A 23,151-nucleotide genomic window follows, 5' to 3' on the forward strand; every position below is an offset into this window, starting at 1 on the left:
ATATACCCATCAAAACTGAAAACAAGGACACAAACCGATATATGTACACAAATGTTCATAGCAGCATTGTTCACTATCGCCAAAAGTTGGAATCAACCCAAATGCCCATCAACAGACGAGTGGATTATTAAAATGTGGTATATACCACAATGGAATACTACTTGGCTGTAAGAACAAATACACTACAAACACACATGATAACATGGATGAATCTTGAGAACCTTATGTTGAGTGAAGCAACCCAGGCATTGAAGGACAAATACTACATGACCTCAATGATATGAAATAAGCAATCTGCCTCAGAGAGCTAGAGACTGGAAAATCGGCTTACAGGAAATCGGGGGGAGGAGGAAGGATGTGAACTGACATCTGTAGGGGCGGAATCTAAGATGAGCTGGGGGTAAGTATGAGCACAAAGAAGAGATAAAATGGGGGCAAGGGGTTGCCTTTGGGTGGGGCTTTGTGGGTTTGAGGGGGGCTGGGGATGGGCGGATGGGTAATATTGCCCACAAAATTGGGGGGAGGGAGGGGCATCATATGAACATAAGAGAGTATCAGGTGTTGGTTGAGAGTAAAATGCTGAGAAAATCTTATCAAAATATAATTAGGAGGGTTACCTGTTTAGGATGCTCGGAGGGGATGATCTGATGCGGGACAGACTCCTGGGGAATGTCTGAAGGCTCATTTGCCAGGGTGGGTTGTACCATTGGGTAGAGACACAAGAAGTGAGAGTTGGGGTAGACCCACATCCTGGGGAGGACTAATGCCATCAAATAGACGTGTATCTCTTGAGAGAAAGGGTGGCTCCCAGGGCATTAGGGCAGTTGAGCAAGTCAGGCCCTGAACACTGTTGCAAGTATCTCTGGACGTGGCTCCTCGGGAAATGGAGACTGGCTGTCACTGTGGGCCCCAAGGTGAGGGGAAAATGAATGATGAATGGATGGAACCAAGGTAAATGTGGGGGCAAGAGAGGAGTTTCACCTGAGTACACGAGGATGAATATAAAACATGTAATATTACACCAAAAACATATAAGGGACCACAGACTAATAATGTAAACCATAATGTAAAACACAGGATAATTTAAAAATTTAGAAAACTGTATATCCTAAAATATGGACCACACTGTAAGCACAGATGTCACCTTGTTTGAAAGCTATTGTTTCGGAGTCTGTACATCAGTCTCAGTGAATATGATATGAATAAGCTAAAAGATTATCACTGTGGAAGGGAAAAGGTTTTATGGTGGATTTGTGGGAGTACTGTATATTGTATATATGAATTACTGTGATCTAAGACTCTTGTGAAGAGAAGCTTAATAATTAGGAAAAAAGAAAAGAAAAAGATAGGATGTAGAAATTTTTCCAAATCAATATGTACTCTAGATCTAACATTTAAACTCATTGCTATATTCCATTTTACTAGTAAGGGAACCTGACATTATATTGGAATTCACTTTACAGGAAGTTTTGGATCACTGAGTGGTTCAACAATGGGAGCGGAGGAATACGGGTATGGGATGTTATTGACAGGCTACATATGGTTGACAGGGAGTTATACAGGGCATATGTCCAGGGTGCATGGTAATGTTTAGATATACTCATAGTGGAAACAATTAAAAACAACAGCTGGGGAGGTACTGGGTTCCTGGCCGGTGGTGCTCTGTCATGGTCCCTAGGGGAGCAGCAGCAGTCCCCCCAGTGCAACGGTAAGAACCAGGAAGGAATGAGGGTCCAACAGTGGGCTCCTGATACTAATGACTATGCTTGTGAGCCTATACACCTGCAATAAGAACAAGGCCTAGAGCAGCATTGTGCCAGGGAGTTTCCTCCTGACAGCCTTCATGTTACTCAAATGTGGCCAGTCTCAAAGCCAAACTCACCATGTAGATGCAGTGCATTCCCCCTACCATGGGACATGACACCCGGGGATGAGCCTCCCTGGCACCGAGGGATCACTACCAAATACCAGCTGAAGATGCAACTAGAAAATGACCTTGAATTAAAGGTTCAATGCGGATCAGCAGAATATCCCTGTCGACATATAATAACATGACTTTAAAATGCAGTTTGGCCTTATGTAAGGGGGAAATGGAAAGGAGAAATGAGTTTTTATGGCTACAAGTCTCTAAAAAAGAGTCTGGAGGTTGTCAGGAGGATTGCCCTTATGCACAACTGAGCAGAGTCTAAGAGACAGATAAAGTAGATACAACCCCAGGTATTGGTTCTTTCGAGGGATAAAGAGACCCATGGGTTCTATGGTCATGGCAGATGGGGTTCACTGCCATGTCAGATGGCCCTTCTTTGGAGCTGGTGTTTCTGTGTGACGGAACTGGACTCAGATGGGATCTCTTTTCACAAGACTTTCATGCTTCTTTACTGGAATTGTAGCTGGTGTTGGGGTTTAAGATATATTTAGGGGATTTGAATCTCTGGACTGACAATATGATAGCCAGGCCCTGAGCCTCAACAGGCTTCAGCTCCTACACTCTGATTTATTGGACTTACCCCACTCAGCTAACATGGAGTTGAAGAAGGTCAACCACCACACCATGGAGCCGAGAGTGCCTACAACTGAAAGCAGGAGGATTGCATCCAGTATCCATGTGGAATCTAAGCCCCCACTTGACATAGATGTGCAATGGACACAACCAATCCAATGTCCACAGAGAAAATGTGGCATTGGTGTGGGAAGGGTGGCCATGGTGGCTGCTGGGTGCAGGGAATGGGAGGAAGAGGTGAGATGGGGAGGCATTTTCGGGACTTGGAGTTGCCCTGGGTGGTGCTTCACGGACAACTACGGGACATTGTAGATCCCCCCAGGGCCCACTGGATGGAACGTGGGAGAGTGTGGACTATGATGTGAACCATTGACTATGGGGTGCTGCGATGCCCAGAGATGTACTTACCAGGTGCAATGGATGTGTATGATGACGGGAGAGAGTGTTGCTGTGGGGAGAGTGGGGGGTGGGGCCCGTGGGGTTGAATGGGACCTCATATTTTTTTAATGTAATATTAAAAAAATGAATGAAATAAAAAATAATAGCAATTATTGCTAATTATAAAAATTATTTTCCTTAAAAAATAACTTGACCATACCTGTGAGGGTTTGTTTTTGAATTATAAATTTCATTCCATGAGTATATTGTCTCGCCTTTTGGTCAGTACCGTGTTGTTTTTAACACTATGGGTCGGTATTATGATTTAAAGTCTGGTGATGAGGGTTCACTTTTCCATTTTATGATGTTTCTGGCTATTCAGGACTCCTTATGTTCCAAATAAATTTAATGATTGTGTTTTCAATTTTTTCTTTGATGCTGATGGAATTTTTATTGGGATTACATTAAATCTGTATATCAATTTGAGTAGAATTGATATCTTAATGATATTTAGTCTTCCAATCCATGAACATGGAGTATTCTTCCAGTTATTTAGAACTTTTTTGATTTGTTTAACATTGAGTTGCAGTTTTCTGAATGCAAGTGCTTTACCTCATTGGTTAAGTTTATTCCTGACTCTGAGTTTTATCTGTCATATTTTATTTTCACCACTTTTGACACTTTCAGTTACTTTTATTGATATAATGTTCAATCCTAGATTCTCTTCCAGGCCCTTCTCTCCTGTTTTTTCTTTCCAGGCTCTAGCACACCTTTAGTATTTCCTGAAAATCGGGTCTCTTGCTTAGAAATTCTCTCAGTTTCTGTTTATCTGTGAATATTCTAATTTGACTCTCATTTTTGGAAGACAGTCTTGCTGGATATAAGATTCTTGGATGGAAGTTTTTCTCTTGTAGTATCTTAAATATATCAGAACACGATCTTCTTTCCTCCGTGGTTTCTGGTGAGAAATCCACACTTAATCTTATATTAGATATCCCTTATATGTTATGCATTGTTTTTCTCTTGTTGCTCTCAGAATTCTTGCCTTGTCTTTGGCCTTGACATTCTGATGAATATATGTCTTGGAGTTGGTCTATCTGGATTTTTTGGATGGGAGTACCTTGTTCTTCTTGGACAGGGATACCTATGTCCTTCAATAGGGTTGGGAAATTTTCTACCATTATTTCTTTAAATATTCCTTCTGCCCCTTTTCCCTCCTCTTCTCCTTCTGGGACAACCATGACACGTATGTTTGCATGCCTTTTACGCTCACTTAGTTCCCTGAAACCTTGTTCAATTTTTTTCCATTCTTTTCTTCATCTCTTCTTTTGTATGTTCAATTTCAGAAACCATTTCTTCAAGCTCTTCAATCCTTTCTTCTGCCTCCTCAAATCTGCTATTATATGATTCCAATGTATTTTTGAGTTTTCTTTTGTTCTTTATTTTCTTTTAAATGTTACATTCATAAAATATGAAGTCCCCATATACTCCACACACCACCCACCCCACCCCTCCCACATCAGCAGCCTCTTCCGTCATTGCGGCACGTCCACTGCACCTGGTGAATACATTCTGGAGCACTGCTGCACCACACGGACAGTGGTCCACATTGTAGTCCACACTATCCCCCAGTCCACCCAGTGGGCCACAACAGGACACACAACATCCAGCATCCATCTCTGCAGCACCACCTAGGACAACTCCAAATCCTGAAAATGCCCTCACACCATATCTCTTCTTCCATCTCCCTACCATCAGCAGCCACTGTGGCCACCCTCTCTATATCACTACTACAATTTCTTCCCTTACTAATCACAATAGTTCCCCAGGAGAACACCAGTAAGTACACTCTAATCCATACTCTATTCCTAAATCCTGCAGACCCTAGGATGGTATGTCCAGTCACCCTCTATGTCAAGAGAGAGCTTAAATTCCCCATGGATGATGGTTGCAATTCTCCTGCTTGCAGTTGTAGGCACTCTTGGCTCCCTGGTGTGGTGGGTGACCCTCTTCACCTCCCTGTCAGCTGGCCAGGGTAAGTCCAAGAACCCAGAGGGTAGGTAGGGGCCATAAGACTGCTGAGGCCCAGGACAGTTCAGAGATTCAGGTCTCCTGAGAATACACCAACCCAAACACCAACCACAGGTCCGCTAAAAGTAACAGAAGAGACATGTGTAGAAAGGTCATATCTGAGTCCAACTCCATCACACTCAGGAACAGAAACTCCAAAGTAGAGCCAACTGACATGGTCCTGAACTCCAGAGTCATCTGCCATGACCGTAGAACCCGTGGGTCTCTGCAGCCCTCAGAAGAACCAGCACCTGGGTTTCTATCTACCTCAGCTCTCTCTGGTACCCACCCTACTCTTTTTTGGAGACTCATAGCCATATAAACTCACTTGTTCTTTCCATTCCCCCCTTTTATCCAAAGTCAAAATGCAGTTTTTAACACCTGATATTACATGTAGGCTGAGATATTCTGCCAGTCTGAGTTGACCTCTTCATTCAAGGTCTTTTTCTAGTTACATTACCAGCTGGTGCTTGGTAGTAATCCCTTGGCACCAGGGATGCTCTTCCCCAGGAGTGATGTCCCACGTTGGGAGAGTGGCCACATTTGAGAAACATGGAGGCTATCAGGAGGTAACTCTTAGGCACCCTGCAGATCTAGGTCTAGTTCTTATTTCAGGCACACAGGCTCATAATTGGAACTATCAGTATCAAGCGTTCATCGTTGGACCATCCATCTTTGTTGGTATTTGCCATTGCACTTGGGGCATTGTTGCTCTTCCATTGGGGAATGTAATAGAACTTCCCTGGTCAGGAACTCAGCACTCTGTCAGCTGTCATTTTCAACTGAAACCACTGTGAAAATATCCAAATCTTTCTATGTACCCTGTATACATGCCCTGGAGAACTCCCTCCCACCCGTGGTCCCCCCCCCCAATAATACCACACACACGTGCTCCTCCTCACATTAGTTCAAACTCTCTGTAGTCTAAAACTTCTTCAAAAAGAAAGCCCAATATATTGCTAGGATCCATTAATAGTAAAATGGAATATAGGGATGGATTTAAAGGTTAGCCATAGAATACATACTCATTTAGAAAAATTAAATAAAGGAACAATAGATTGTGGTATCAGAAAAATGAAAAAATGAAAAAGCTTTGTTTTTGACATTTTGCCTTTCATCACTGCTTTAGGTGTTGTCCTGTATGTACGGTGGTAAGGCAATTTCTTTCATTTCCTCCACAGTATCTACCTCCTTTCCCCCCCCCCACAATCATTAAGTTTGTCTTCTCATAAGTTTTAGATCACAGTAATTCACAAATACAATATATGGTACTCAGATATATCCAACATCAAACCCTTTCTCCCTTCCCCAACAATGATCTTTTTACATGTTCATATTATATTTGCTGCATCTAATGTACAGATATTGAAACAATAGCTTTCAAATATGGTTCCATTTGTGTTTATATTGTGGTTTGTATTTTAGACTACAATTTTCTAAACTTTTAGTTATCATACAGATTTTACATTATTTTTTACATTTTAGCGTATAGATTTTTATACATTTTTGGTGTAATTTAATATGTCCTGTATCCATCATTGCATGATCTTTTGGAACACTTTCATTGTCCCACAGTTACACTGATTCCATGTATTCAACACCTCTTTCCCCTTCCCCCAAGGCCCACCATGACATTCCCTTCATTCCTTGAAGGGCCCTTCATTCCTTGAAGGACCATATTCAGAGATACTTGCAAAAATGTTGAGGGCTTGACATACTTGACTTCCTTAACCCATTGGGTGCCACCAATTCTCTCGAGAGATACATTTTCCTCTGAGTACATCAGTCCTCCCCAGGATGTGCGTATACCTTCTCTTTCACTGTATGGGTTTCCACCCAACAATATAACCCTCTATGACAAAATGAGCACTCACACACTCCCTAGAAAGCTTGCCTTGTGTCAGATGCCCCCTCTTAAGCATCTTAAATGGGTAACCTTCCAGATGATATTTTCTAAACAGTTTTCTCTGCATTATAATTTCAACCACATACCCGACAATATCCTATGTTCAAATGTTCCCCCACCCTCCCCACAATTTCTTGGGCAATCTGACCCTTCCTTCCTTCCCTAGCCCTCCTCAGTCCCATTTAGCCCCACCCAAAGTTATTCCTATGCCCCATTTTATCCCTTCCCTGTAAAAATACTTACTTCCAGCTTATCATGTATTTTCACCCAAGTAGGTGTCAGCTCGAAACCTTCCTCTACCCCAAATTCCTTTAAGTTTATCATCCTGTCTCTAGCTCTCTGAGACTGCACGGTTTACTTATATCATATCAGAGAGGTCATGTAGTATTTGTCCTCCAATTCCTGGATTGCTTCATTCAACATAAAGTTCTCAAGATTGTTCAGGTTATCACATCTGTTTGTACTGTATTTGTTCTAATAGCTGAGTAGTTTTCCATTATATGTATATACCACATTTTTATTTGTCCGTTCATCTGTTGATGGGCTTTTGGGTTGATTCCAATTTTTGGCAATAATGAATAGCGCTGCTATGTACATTGGTGTGGATATATCGGATGTGTCCTTGTTTTCAGATCTTCTGGGTATATACCCAGCACTGGAATTCTGGGTAATATGGAAAATCTATCGCTAGTTTTCTGGGAAACCACCAAAATGTCCTTCTGAATGGCTGGATCCTTCTGCATTCCCACCAGCAGTGGATGAGTGTTCCCATTTCTCCACATCCTCTCCAACAATTGTAGTCTTCCGATTTTTTGAAAGCTGCCAGTCTTATGGGAGTAAGATGGTATCTCATTGTATTTTTGATTTGCATTTCCCTAATAGCTAGTGATTTTGAGCATTTTTTCGTGTCTTTTCACCATTTGTATATCTTCTTTGGAGAAATGTCTGTTCAAATATTTTCCCCAGTTTTTAAATGTATTGTCTTTTTATTTTCAAGATGTAGGATTTTGTTATATATGCAAGCTATAAGTCTCCTATCAGCTATATGGTTACCAAATATTTTCTCCCATTGTGTAGGCTCTCTTTTCCCAACAAACTCTTTTGAGGTGCAGAATGCTTTAATTTTGAGGAAGTCCCATTTATCTATTTGTACCTTTTTTGTCTTTATTTTTAATGTTATATTTAAAAAAATGAAGTTCCCTTATACCCTCAACCCCCTCCCCCCACTGCTCCCCCATAACTACAGCCTCCTCCATCATCATGAGACATTCATTGCACTTGGTGAATACATCTCTGAGCAACGCTGCACCTCATGGTCAATGGTCCACACCATAGCCCACACTCTCCCACAGTCCACCCAGTGGGCCATGGGAGGACATACAATATTCAGTAACTGTCCCTGCAGCACCACCCAGGAGAACTCCAAACCCCGAAAATTCCCCCACATCACATCTCTTCCTCCCACTCCTTACACTCAGCAGCCACCATCTATTTGTTCTTTTGCTGGTCATGTTTTTGGTGTGAAGTTCATGAAACCATATCCTATTACAAGGTCCTGTAGATGCTTTCCTACATTGCTTTCCAAGGTCTTTATGATCTTGGCTCTTATATTTAGGTCTTTGATCCATCTTGAATTGATTTTTGTACAAGGTGTGAGTTGGTAATCCTTTTTCATTCTTTTACATATGGATATGCAGTTCTCCAGTCACTATTTATTGAAGAGGCCATTCTCTCACAGTTGAGAGGGTTTGATGACCTTGTCAAATTACATATGGCTGTATATTTGAGGATCTATATCAGAACTCTCAGTTCGGTTCCTTTGGCCAATGTGTCTATCCTTGTGCCAATACCATCCAGTTTTCACTACTGTAGCTTTGTAGTATGTTTTGAAGTCAGTGTGATTCCTCCAATTTCATTTTTCTTTTTCAACATGCCTTTGGCTCTTCAGGGCCTCTTCTCTTTCCAAATAAATTTCATAGTTTCTGTAGTCCATTAAAGAATGCAATGTTGATTTTTATTGGGATTGCTTTGAATCTTTGGATCAGTTTTGGTGGGATAGACATCTTAATTATATTTAGTCTTCCTATCCATGAACAGAGAATATTCTTCCATTTATTTAGGTCTTCTTTGAACAGTTTTGTGTAGTTTTCTGCATATAACTCTTTGCCATCCTTAGTTAAATTTATTCCTAGGTATTTGGTTGTTTTATTTACTATTGTGAATGGTATTTTTTTCCTGATTTCCTCCTGTGATTGCTCATTATTGGCGTACCAAAATGCTACTGATTTTTGCACACTGATCTTGTACCTATGACTTTACTGAATTCATTTATAAGTTCTAGAAGCTTTGTTGTAGACTTCTCATGGTTTTCTATGTATATGATAATATCATCTGCAAATAGTGAAATTTTGACTTCTTCTTTTCCAATTTGGATGTGTTTTATGTCTGGTTCTTGCCTCAGTTCTTGAGCAAGTATTTCTAAGGCTATGTTAAATAGGAGGGGTGATAGTGTGCATCCTTCTCTTGTTCCTGATCTTAGAGGGAAAGATTTTTAGGATTTCACCTTTGTAAATGATGTTAGCTGTGAGTTTTTCATTTATACTCTTTATCATGTTCAGAAAATTTCCTTCTATTCTGATCTTTTGCAGTGTTTTTATCAAGAAAGGATGTCGTATTTTGCCAAATGCTTTTTCTGCATCTATAGATATGATTATGTGAATTTTTCCCTTCATTCTTTTTATGTAGTGTATTACATTGATTTTCTTATATTGAACCATCCTTGCATACCAGAAATGAATCCCAGTTTGTCATGGTGTATAATATGTTTAATGTGTTGTTGAATACGATTAGCATGTGTTTTGTTGAGGATTTTTGCACCTAGATTTATTAGAAAGATTGGTGTCTAATTTTCCTTTCTTGCAGTGTCTTTGTTTGGCTTTGGTACTAGAGTAATGTTGGCATCATAGAATGAGTTAGGCAATGTTCCTTCTGTTTTGATTTTTGGGAAGAATTTCAGCAAGACTACTGTTAGATGTTTCTGGTATGTTTGGTAGAATACACTTGTGAAGCCATCTGACCCAGGGCTCTTCTTAGTTGGGAGGTTTTTAGTGACTGATTCTATCTCTTTACTTGTGGTTGGTAGGTTGAGATCATCAACTTCTTCTTTTTTCAATGTAGACTGTTTATGTGTTTCTAGGAATTTGTCCATTTCCTCTAAATTGTCATTTTTGTTGAAATGTAGTTTTTCAAATTATCCTCTTATGATAGTCTTTTTTTCTGTGGGATCATTGGTGATATCTCCTTTCTCATTTCTTATTTTTTGTATTTGCTTCTTCTCTTTTTTCTTTGTTAATCTAGCTAAGGGTTTGTCAATTTTATTGATCTTCTCAAAGAACCAGCTTTTGGTTTTGTTTATTTTTTCCAAGTGCTTTCTTATTTTCTATTTCATTTAGTTCTGCTCTGATCTTTGTTATTTCTTTCTTTCTTCTTCCTTTGGATATAGTTTTTTTTTTTTTTAAACTAATTCCTTCAAGTGTGCAGTTAGTTCTCCAATTTTAGCTCTTTCTTCTTTTTTGGTGTATCAATTTATGGCTATAAGTTTCCCTCTCAATACTGCTTTTGTTGCATCCCATATGTTTGGATATGTTGTGTTATCATTTTCATTAGTTTCAAAGTAGTTATTAATTTCTTTTGAGATTTCCTCTTTGACCCACTGGTTTTCTAAGAACGTGTTGTTTAACTTCCAAATCTTGGTTCCAAATACCGATCTCTGGCCCTTGCGAATTTCCAACTCCACTCCACTGTGGTCAGAAAAATTATTTTGTATGATTTCAACCTTTCTGAATTCATTGAGACTTTTTCTGTGACCTAGCATGTGGTCTTTCTTGGAGAATGATCCATGTGCACTTGAGAAGAATGTATATCCTGCTGTATTTGGGTGTAATTTTCTGTACATGTCTATGAGGTCCAGCTCAAAGTCTTTGTTTTTTTATTGATTCTCTTTTGAGATGTTCTGTCCAAAGTTGATAGTGGTGTATTAAATTCACCCACTATAATTGTAGAGGCATCTATCCTTTTACTTAATTTTCCAGTGTTTTCCTCACATATTTAGAGGTCCTCTTGTGAGGAGCATAAATATTTATGATTGTTCTTTCTTCTTCAATTGTTATCCCTTTCACTAATATGTAGTGTCCATCTTTGTGTCTTGCAACTGTTTTGAATTTGATGTGAATTTTTTCTGATGTTAATATAGTTAATCCTGTCCTTTTTTGGTTATTGCTTGCTTGTAAGATTGTTTTCTAGGCATTCACTTTCAACCTCCTTGTATCCCTAGGTCTAAGATATCTTTCTTGTCGACAGCATACAGATGGGTCATATTTCCTTATTCAGTCTTCCAGTCTGAGTCTCTTGATAGGTGAGTTTAATCTATTGACATTCAGTGTTATTACTTTCATGGAATTACTTATATTAGCCATATTTTCTTTAGATTTGTTTGCCATTTTTTCTTTTCTTTTTCTGTTTTTGCCTTTTTAGTTGCTCTTATACTCTCGTCCATCTATGTCTCTCTTGTTCTTTTCTTTCTTCCTGTGGCACTCCCTTTATTATTTCTTGAAGGACAGGATTCTTGTTGGCATACTCTCTTAGTTTCCATTTATCTGTGAATATTTTGAATTCTCCATCATTTTTGAATGTTAACTTTCCTGGATAGAGTATTCTTGGTTGGAAACTATTTTCTTTTAGTACATTGACTATATCATGTCATTTTCTTTTTGTCTCCATGATTCAGATGAGAAATCAGCACTTAATCTTATGGAGCCTCTTTTCTATGTGATGGTCCTCTTTTGTCTTGCTGCTTTTAATATTTTCTCTTTGACTAGAGCATTGGATAATTTGACAAGTATATGTTTTGTGGTAGGCCTGTTGGAATTTATGGTCTTTAGGGTGCATTGTACTTCCTGGACATGTACATCCATCTCCCTCAATAGATTTAGAAAGTTTTCAGTCATTACATTATTTCCTTCAACATCCCTTATGTCCCCTTTTCCTTCTCATCTCCTTCCTGGATGCCTATAATGTGTATGTTTGTACATTTTGCATTGTCATTCAGGTCCCTAAATCCCTGCTGCATTTTTTTCTATCTTTTAATCAATCAGTTCTACTATCTGTTTGATTTCATATGTACTGCCTTCCACTTCACTAATTCTTTCCTCTGCCTCTTCGAATCTGCTGTTATTTGCTGAGAGTGTATTTTTGATTTCTTGAATTGTACTGTCCACCATCATCTTATCTGTTATCTTTTTGCATATTATTGCAATTTCTTCTGTGTTCTCTCCAAGCATTTTCTTCATGTTCTTAATCTCTTCCTTCACTTCATCGAACTAGTCCCTAATATGTGTTTTGAGCGCTTTAATTACTTGTTCAATGTTCTGCTCTTCTTCCTGGTTTTTAGTTTGTTCACTGGATTTGGCCATGTTTTCCTTATTATTGGCTTGATTTTTAGTTTTTTATTGCTGTCTGGTCATCATTTTATCTTGACAGGTTTAATCAGTTCCTTATCTTCTTTGTCTTATCTTGGAGTTTATTTAGTTGTTGTTTTTGCATGTGTGTTAAGTCTTCTCATTGTCACTTTGTCCTTCTTATTCTATTTCCTTGTTGTTGGCTAAGTTCACTTGAAGGAAAATATGAGGGCCAGATAAAGCAAAAGGAGTAAGAAAAGAAAATGTATAATAGTAGTATTGATAGTAAATGTTAACAGAGGATGGATGTGAGACCTAGGAGGACGGATATTAGATTCATGCAAGCAGTGTAGAGCTATAACAGTAAGTAAAGAATAGTACCTATAATGAGACAGTCAACTGAATATGAGGGGGAATATAGTATGAATTAAAAGCCTTTGTGTTCAGGAGAGAGGGAAAGAGAAAAAAATAGTAATATAAAGAATGAATGAAACACAGAAGACAGAACAAAGGTATTAGAAATAAAAATTCTGAATTGCAGGCCAAACAGAGGTGGAATATAAGAGAAACAATAAATGATGGGAGATATAAAGATGTCAAGGAAAGGAGATAGTACTGGGGACCAAAATCAATACATACAGAAATAAAGAAATGGAGGATGTGGAAGCACAGCAAATGTGAAGCACTCCCTGTAGCACCTAAAATAAAAAAATAAAAAAGAAGAGAAAGAAAAGAGACAAAAGAGGGGTAGTAGGCAAGAAAAAGAAAAAGAGAAAAAAGGAAAGAAAAGAAAAGATAAAAGGGCCTTGGAGGGATAAAAAGGAAGGAAAAACAAGAAGACAAACCAGTAAAAAAGACCAGACAAAGTTTCAAGCAAGGAATCCCCTTTGCAGTTAAATAAAATGCTCAGGATTCTGAAGTTCTCCCTTTCCCTTTATCACTTCCCTTGCTTCCAAGGCAGCAGGAAAGCTGTGTGAGGGGTCCAATAGGAGATTCAACTGGATCCTTGGTGAACCAGTTCAGCACAGAAAACAATGACTTTTTTATTTCCAAATAGAGAGCACTCATACCTCGCCAGGAACCCCAAATATGCTATTTGAAACTTGGAAAATACTTCTTACAGTCCCTCTCCCTTACTTGTGCTACAGGAAGGGCTAGTTGATTTTCTGACTCCACCTTCTCACAGATCAAGTTTCCTATCCCAGAACATTTAGGTAAAGTGGACTTTCTCAGCAGATTCACCTCTCCTTTCTTCCCAGGCTCTCCCCAAGCCAGCTGGTGTGCTCCCCCAAACCCCCCCCCCCAAAAAAAAAGGGTGAGTGATGGGACTAGAAAATTGAACCTGCACTCATTTGGCCACTCTGCACCTCCCACAAAATCTCTCTCACTCACAGAGTCAGTCCAAAACTGGAGTGCTAGGGTAAAACCAGACCTCAGGGAGTGCTGAATTTGGGAAAGGGAAGTTCAGGATATTTCAGACTTGAGGTATGTGGGTCTGTGGAACATGGGCTATGGATGTTTGTGGGACACGGAATTCTGTATCATGCATCTGGAGAACACAGGGCTTGGGAATGCTGCTGCACAACTGACAATTTTCAGGGAACACTGCAGCTGCCAGCCCTAGGGGGAAGGGTCCCGCCTCCCCACAATTTCTGGCCTCTGTGCTAGAAACCTGCAATTCTACCTTTAGCAAAGACTACTGTCACAGTCTCTCCAAATCGACATCCAGAAGTCTCCTGCCCTGTAAGCCCCCAAAATAGCCTATCCAGCAAGATTCCAGTGCTGCTCAGCTGCTTCTTCACAGGAGAGATTATGGGGTGCACCATCTTGCCCCGCCTCTGTATGTAACTTTGAATACATATTCAGTCTACATCCTTTCTGAATATTTGAAGTCTATAAGGCTTATATTACTTAATTTGGCTTTCTAGAAACTAGGCACACTTGGATACAGAATTAGATAATTTGGAAATCAAGCACAGGCTATATTATCTTCACTGGGGGATTGATGGGTGGGGTAATTAATCAAAACAGCAAACAGCTGGAACCCCTCCTCTATCATTAGCAAAGGGACAGAATAATTAGTAGTTTATAAAGCAAACGGCAAGGCCTGTGCACACTCAACTCTCTTGACTCTGGACCTGTTCCTGCCCTCTGTGCACACCATTCTCACCATTTTTCCTCTGCCATGTGGCCATGCAAGTTAATCAGGGGATTTATAACCTATTATAGGAAATTGTAGTCTGTAAATCAGCCCTCTTTATTCCTTTTCACCCCCTTCCTCTACCCAGGACCCCTGCTCTGTTATTTTCTCCCATTTCTCTTCCCTCTCTACCTGAATAAATTACTGGCCTAACTCACCCAGCATGCTCTTGAAATTCATTTCTGCAGCATTATCAAGAACCTAAATAAAATCTGGTAATACTTGGACAACCCCAGGTTCCTACAAATGGTAGTACCTCCCCCACCTGGACAGTCCCAGACTCCTACAAATGGCAACACCTGCAACCTGTCCCTTATTACACCATTGCTTGTCATGTCCACCAGGAAAGCACCCCCTCAATCCTCCAAGATGGGCCCTCTCTTCTTCCACCTTATTTTGGGCTACCCCAGCTACCACCTTGCAGAATTGAGAGTGAGCCCCAAAGCAGCCCCATGTGGCTCCCCTCTAGTTCTCTGGAGGCCCTGCAGGGGTGGCACCTGGGTTTTCCTGCTGTTGTCAGTCACTGTGGTCCCAGGTAGCACACTGTGGTTCACTACTTAGCCAAAACTGGGGTCCACTGTATCAGGGCCCTCACCCACACCATTAGAGAGGGGGCCTACTCCTCAGTCTGTGAGTCTGTGCTGAGGATTTGCTACTAGAGAAGGCTGGGGCTCATTGTTCACCTTAGAAATCAGAGCATAGGCAGGCAGTGCTACCAGCCTCCTGTCTGGACCTACCTGCCTTTTGTGGTGTTTCCTGGGTCATGGCTGTGGAGGTGGCAGGGGGGTCAGAGGCTGCTCTTGCATTTCCCCCCCATGACTTAACAATTTTATTGATATAAAATTCACATCCCATAGAATTCATCCATTAAAATTTGCATTTCAATGCTTTAAATTTTATTATATATATATATTTGTTTTTAAAGAAGCTTTAGATTACATAAATGTTGTATCAAAAATATAGGGGTGGGGTTGAATGGGACCTCATATATTTTTTTAATGTAATAATGTAATAAATAATTAAAAAAACAAAAAACAAAAAAAAGATTATTTATAAACAACAAAAAAAGACAATAAAAATACTTTAAAAATATATATATAGGGGATTCCCTTATGCCCCATGCCTTTCCAGTCCCACACTTTTCCACATTAACATCCTTCATTAGTGTTGTACATTTGTTACAACCGATTAACCCATATTGAAATATTACTATAACCATGGACTCTATAGTTCACATTATAGTTTACACTTCGTCTCACACAATTTTGTAAGTTATGTCAAAATATACAATGGCCTGTAACCATCACTGCAATGTTATGCAGGATGAATCCAGTGCCCCCAAAATGCCCCCATATTACACCTATTTTTCCCTCTCCCATCCTTCAGAACCTCTTGTGACCACTGCCTCCACATCAATTATAGGAGTTCTTACATTGGTAGCATAATAATGTCTATAGTAAAATAATAAAAATGTATCCACCGAGTTGTGTAACCATTGCTACAATAAACTTTTAAGAATATTTTCATCACCCCAAAATGACCCATTAGTAGTCACTCCCTATTTCCCTCCAACCCCTGCATCCCTAGGCAACCACTAATCTAATTTGATCTGTATAGATTTGACTGTTCTGGATATAGCAAATAATTGGATCACATAATATATGCTATCTTGTGTCTGACTTCTTTCACTTTCCATAGTTTTTTTTTTTAACAAATCAATTATATTGATAAATACTAATAAAGCATACATACATCTAAAGTGTACAGTCGATATTCTGTATAATCATATAGTTGTGCATTCATCACTTCAATAATTTTAGAGCATTTTCATTATTCCAATAATAATAATAATAATAAACTAAACAAAACTCATCACAATCTCTATGCTTCCACTGCTTTACATAGCTGCTATTCTTTTTCTCTAGTATATTTGCATATATATTTTGCAAATGGTCATATACACAATATCACCCATATTCATGTTTTACATGAGGATTCACTGTTAAACAGTCCCATGTTACAATTGTTATCTTTCCTTTTAGTGATATACATGTCCTTAGACTTTCCCTTACAACCACTGTCATACCCATGTAATAGCTCTGCTAGTCAGAAACATCATGATATGCTTTCCCCATTTCCATTCATTTCCAAAGATTTACACATAACCTTTTTTTTAAATTAAATTATTTATTTATTTTTAAAAATTACATTCAAAACATATGACATCCCATTCAACCCCACCGCCCCCACCCCCCACCCCCCCACAGCAACACTCTCTCCCATCATCGTGACACATCCATTGCACCTGGTAAGTACATCTCTGAATATCACTGCACCCCTAGTCAATGGTCCACATCATAGTCCACACTCTCCCACGTTCCATCCAGTGGGCCCTGGGGGGATCTACAATGTCCTGTAATTGTCCATGAAGCACCACCCAGGACATCTCCTCGTCCCGAAAACGCCTCCACATCTCATCTCTTCCTCCCATTCCCCAAACCCAGCAGCCACTATGCCTACCCTTCCCACACCTGTTCCACATTTTCTCTGTGGACATTGGGTTGGTTGTGTCCATTGCACATCTATGTCAAGTGGGGGCTTAGATTCCACATACACATAACCTTTTAAACAATTTTGTACAGACTAACCCTCCACTTTCCAATATCTACCCTTATTCTATTTTCTGGTGACCTATATCCTAACTATTAATTCCATGATCTTACACACAGTATTTAGTTCATAGTAACGCAATTATACAGTATTTGTTCTTTTGTGTGTGGCTTACTTCACTCAACATAATGTTCTCCAAGTTCATCCATGTTGTCATATGCTCCATGAATTCACTTCTCTCTGCTGCATAATATTCCATCCTGTATATACACTGCAATTTGTTTATCCATTCATCAGTTGACGGACACCTGGCTTGTTTCCAACTTTTGGCTATGGTGAATAATGTCAGGTGGCTCTTTGGTCTCCTTAATGGCATCTTTCATGTGGGAGTGATGTCCCCTTGTTATTTTTGTGTGGTCACTGCTGGTCTCCCAGCCAAGTGGGAGCCTCTGGAGGCCTGTGTTGAGTTCACTGCATTCTCCCAGACTCAGCAGAGGCTTGGTCCTCCCACCTTCCTCCTTACTGGAGCTGCTGTTCCTTGGCTACAGAATCAGCAGGAGAGGTAGGTGCATGGGGAAGGATAGGATGGTCTGAAGGTTGAGATTTCTCTCCCCCATTCCCAGGCCAGCCTGGCTCCCTCCACTTGATCTTTCCTGGTTAAGATAGGTGTCCGGTGTGAGATGGTCTGTCCCAGTGGGAGGGGAGGCCAGCATGACTCTGTTGAGGTAGACAGAAGGGGCTCCAGCAACTGCAGGCACTGGGCAATGATGCTCTGAGGCTCGTTGGGGTAGGGGCTGGTGAGCAGCATCTGAAGAGAATGGCATGGGGATGTGAAGCAGGGAGGTGGAGTTATAACCAAGATGGAGAATGGCAGGTTGTCATGTGGCTGGACTTGAAGGTGTCTGACTGCCCAACAAGGGGGCTTCCTGTAGCTGGTGGCTACTGAAGGATGGCAGACTTGCTTAGATTCTCACTCCAGAGATTCTCTCTTATGCAGTGTGGATCAGGATCAGGACAAGGATGGGGAATGTGGGTAGGACAGTGTAGGGGCTGAGAGGTGGTTAGGGCCTCCCATGGGGTCCAGGCCAGATGGAGTGGAGGATGTGGGCCTGAAGGCAGGGGTCCAGGTCAGATGCAGTGGATGATGTGAGGGCAAGTGTTCCAGGTAAATTGGAGTAGAGGGGGAAACGGTCCTGGCAGGTCATAGTGGATGGAAGGTAGGAGCCCAGACTTGTCAGAGTGGAGGTGGTCAGAGACCCACTGGACTCTGTGGAAGATGGAGAGCAAGGAAACGCAATACAGTTACTGAAGTTACACCACAGGACTTGAGAGGACTTGAGGGACAAAAGTGGGGTTCTGAATTTCTGGGCTGGTTCTTTGAGAGATGATAGACACCTCTTGGGGGGCAAGACTGCAGGGACAGTTTGAAAAAAAACAGTTCTGTCAGCTCAGGCTGGCTGGTGTGAGGTGACTGGGAGAGTCCTGTGGCAATGCTTGAGGTCAGGGGATAGATGAAAGAGTATGGGCTGAGTCTTGGGGGTTGGGTACCTTGCTTAAGTCAAGGACAAGAAAAGCCAAGGAAGCACCTGAGGAGAGGGTTCCAGGAGGGGAGAGGAAACGGGGGTCAGACAGGGAGAGAATGGAGGAGGGGATCTGATGCTGTGCAGAGTGGACAATGGTGAGAACCAGCTGACCGGATACAGGTAGTTTGGGGGTGGGGAGGAAGCCAGATCAGGGAGTGAGGCTGTGGCCTCCCCTACTCAGCCTTACCAGGGTCAGTGATCAATGGAGGGTCTTAGCCTTGCCCTCTTCTCATAAGCTCGAGTTCCTACTCTCTTGGGTGCATAGGAGAGTCTCACAGTTCATGGGTGGGTTTCATCAGTGCTCCAGCCCCACTGCTTGAAACCCTTCCTCCTGAGATCTCAACTGGATCTGGGGCAGCTGTCCCCCTCCCAGAGAGTAATGGAGCTACCTGCCACAGGCTCTGCAGGAAGCACCTGCTTCTCTGGTACTGCAGGGTCCAGTCTGGGGGAAGGGACGGATCCTGCTGCGGAAAGAAATAGAACAAAAAAAGAGTTGTTATGGGTTAAGTGATTTAAAGTGAAATCTGGAGACTATTATACTTAGGCATGTCTTGATCAGGTTTTGCAAACTATCAAGGTATGCAAAGGTTCAACCAACAGTGCTACTCAAGACCCTAAGAAGAGCCAGGATCTGTATGGATAAGCTCTATGGGGGACTCTGGAGAACAGAATAATACAGTGCTCCATGCAGGGAAGAACAGGAATCAGAGCTGACCATCTGCAATGCAGATTCTTGAGTAAAATCCTCCATGATGCAGGGGTAGTTGCTTATCCCCTACTGGAGGGGCAGGCCACCTCTGGACCCAACCTGGGTTAGAAGCAGAAGCTCTTTTTCCCAAAACCAGGGGAGGGAAGTGGCCTGTTGATTGGCAAATTCAGCTACCTGAATTCTGATCTTGAGCACAGCCAAAGCATGAGCAATGAAAGAAAAAAATAGATAAATGGCACCTCATCAAATGCAAACTTTTTTTGCTTGATAGGACTGTCAAGAAAGTGAAAAGGCAACCTATTCAATGGGAGAAAAATACTTGGAAACCACATGTATAAATCAGCCAAAGGGGTTCTAATGCAAAATATCAGAAATCTGTTGGCTTTTAAAAAGGGTCTTTATTTGGGGTAGAAGCTTATAGTTATCTGGTCACAAAGCATAAGTTACTTCCCTCACCAAAGTCAATTGCCATGTGTTGGCAGCCAACATCTGCCAAGAGTTCAAGCTTCTTGGGTTTCTCTCTTCCTGGGACTCCATATCTCTCCAGGCTCAGCTGCTGTGCTCTCTCCACAATGCCAGCTGTAGACTATCAGGCAAATGGCTATGTCTCTTTCCCCAGGGCTTCTGCCACATTTAAGGAGATACCTCTATTCTTCTATATTCTTCTTCTGTGTGTTCACTTCCCAGGCTCCTGCTCAAAATTTCAACTTCCCTTCTCTGTGGTACAGTTTTTCTGTGAATCTCTGCCCACCAAGGCGGTGGGTATGCAATAATCTGATATGGCTTAATCAAAGACTTAATCATTATTTACTCAAGTAAACCTCTGAATCCAATATAATCTAATATGACCAGAGGAAAAGACCAATCCACAAACATAATCCAATATCTATTTTTGGAATTCATAAATAATGCCAGACTGCTATACCACATATCTGATAAGAGTTTGATATCCAAGTTATATACAGAGATCATACAACCCAACAATAAAAAGCTATCCAATTAAAAAATGGGCCAAAGGCTTGAATAGACATTTCTCCAAAGAGGAAATACAAATGCCCAAAAGCACATGGAAATACGTCCAACATCATTAACTATTACAGAAATGCAGATCAAAACTACACTGATTACATCATCAGTTGGTGCTTGGTAGTAATCCCTTGGTGCCAGGGAGGCTCATCCCCAGGAGTCAAGTCCCACACTGGGGGGAATATAATGCATTTACATGCTGTGTTTGGCTTAGAGAGTGAAAACATTTGACCCTACATGGAGGGTCTCAGGAGGTAACTCTTAGGCACCCTGTAGCTCTAGGCCTAGTTCATATTTCAGGCATACAGGTTCATAAGCATAGTCATCAGTATCAAGGGCTCACTGTTGGACCACCCTTCTCTATTGGTCTTTGCCAATGCACTTGGGGGATTGTTGCTGGTCCATTGGAGAATGTGATAGAGCTCCCCTGGCTAGGAACTCAGCACTCCCTCAGTTGTCATTTTTAACTGTAACTACTATGAAAATATCCAAACATTTTAAAGTTCCCTGTATACATGCCCTGGAGAACTCCCTCCCAACCATGTGCCCCCTATCAATAGCACCCCACACCAGTGTTCTTCCCCTGTCATAGTTGAACCTCTCTGTGGTCCAAAACTTCTCAAAAAATGAAGCCTAATATATTGCCAAGTTCCATTAATAGTAAAATATAATATATTGATGGGTTTAAAGGTTAGATATAGACTACAAACTAATTTAGAAAAATTAAATAGGTGGTGGTCTTGGCCCAGTGGTTAGGGTGTCCGTCTACCACACGGGAGGTCCGCAGCTCAAACCCTGGGCCTCCTTGACCCATGTGGAGCTTGCCCATGTGCAGTGCTGATGCGCACAAGGAGTGCCCTGCCATGCAGAGGTGTCCCCTGCGTAGGGGACCCCCACGCGCAAGGAGTGCACCCCGTAAGGAGAGTTGCCCAGCGTGAAAGAAAGTGCAGCCTGCCTAAGAATGGCACCGCCCACACGGAGAGCTGACACAAGATGACACAACAAAAAGAAACACAGATTCCTGCGCCTCTCACAACAACAGAAGCGGAGAAAGAAGATGCAGGAAATAGACACAGAGAGCAGACAACTGAGGTGGGGGGGAGGGGAGAGAAATATATAAATAAATCTTTAAAAAAAATTAAATAAAGAAAAAGGGGGTGGGGGTATATGGGGACCTCTTATAGTTTTTGAATGTAACATTTAAAAAATAAGGAGAGAGAAAAAAACTACAGTGAGATATCATTTCACATCTTATAGAATGGCCATTATTACAAAAACAGAAAACTATAAGTGCTGGATAGGCTATAGAGAAAAAACAACACTCCTTCACTGTTGGTGGGGATGCAGACGCCTCTGTTGAAGACGGTTTGGTGGTTCCTCAAGAAGCTGAATATAGAACCTCCTTGTGATCCAGCAAACCTGTTACTAGTAATACATTCAGAAGAACTGCCATAAGCTACAGAATGAACTGGAGAGAGTATAAACTACAATGTAAGCTATAATCCATATGATTCAGCAGTGCTCCAAAATGTATTCACAAAATGCAATGAATGTGCCACAGTGATGAGGGAGGTTGTTGATGTGGGAGGAGTGGGGGATGGGGGTGGGGTATGTGGGAACTTCTTATATTTTTTAATGTAACATTTTTTGTGATTTATGTATTTTTAAATAAAATACATTTAATAAAAAATACGTTAATGAAAAAAAGAACTGAGAGCAAGGGGATGTAAACTTACTTTGCACTCCATTACTCAGAGCAGCATTATCCACAATTGCTAAAATATGGAAACAAGCTAAGTGCCCATCAAACAACAAATGGATAAACAGAATATACATACAATGGAATACTAGTCAGCTGTAAGAAGGAATGAGATTAGGATGAATATGACAACATGGATGAACCTAAAAGATATTATATTGAGTGAAATAAGGCAGACACAAAAGGACAAATATTGTATGATCTCACTACTATGAGTTAAAACAATGAAGAAACTCATGTAGGTAAACTCTAAACTATAGGTTACTAGAGAATTGAATGTGGATTGAAAATGGGAGCTGATACATAATGCACATAGATTTTGTTTCTTCAGGTAGAGCACAAATGCAGTACCCCACTTCCACAAATTATGCAGTTGAGTTTCCCAGATTTGGGGGAATCATAGGAGTCAGCACACCTGGATTTGTGTACCCCTAAAATAACACCTGGAATGTAATGGATAAGCATTGTCCTGGGAAAACCACCTTCATTGTCATGGTATTTCCCCTGCCAGGTAAGTATGTAGAATTTTTAATAAGGTTTTTTGGAAATGTGTGGAAATGAATAGAGCTGATGGTAATATATTATGAGTATAACTAACACTGCTGATTTAAATGTGATTGTGACTGAAAGGACTATCCCTTCATTGAAGATCTATGTATCTTCAATTTAAAAAAACACAATTAAAAATATTAAAAAAAAAAACAACCTTGCTTGTAAGTTACTAGACATGCCATAAATTTGGGTTGCTAACTAAATCTGTGCTCTAGGAATTGCAATTCTAAGACCCCAAATAAACAGCTTTGTTGCCTTGGAGCTCATTTGTTATTTCTCAGCCTACACTGCCATGCCTGCCAAGCCCCAGCCCCACCTGATTCTTGGTTCACCACTGCTGCCTGGCCAGGCTGCACCAACCTCAGCCAGATCACTCAGCACCCAAATTCAGGCCATGATGAA

At 40.9% G+C, this 23,151-nt stretch overlaps 1 pseudogene; it reads right to left on the minus strand.

The window, feature by feature from the left end:
- Positions 1 to 22,524: 22,524 nt before the first annotated feature.
- Positions 22,525 to 22,716, minus strand: LOC111759997 (U1 spliceosomal RNA; annotated as a pseudogene).
- Positions 22,717 to 23,151: the final 435 nt, after the last annotated feature.

Source organism: Dasypus novemcinctus, chromosome 19 (genome assembly GCF_030445035.2).
Source record: "Dasypus novemcinctus isolate mDasNov1 chromosome 19, mDasNov1.1.hap2, whole genome shotgun sequence".
In the NCBI taxonomy this organism is placed as follows: Eukaryota; Metazoa; Chordata; class Mammalia; order Cingulata; family Dasypodidae; genus Dasypus; species Dasypus novemcinctus.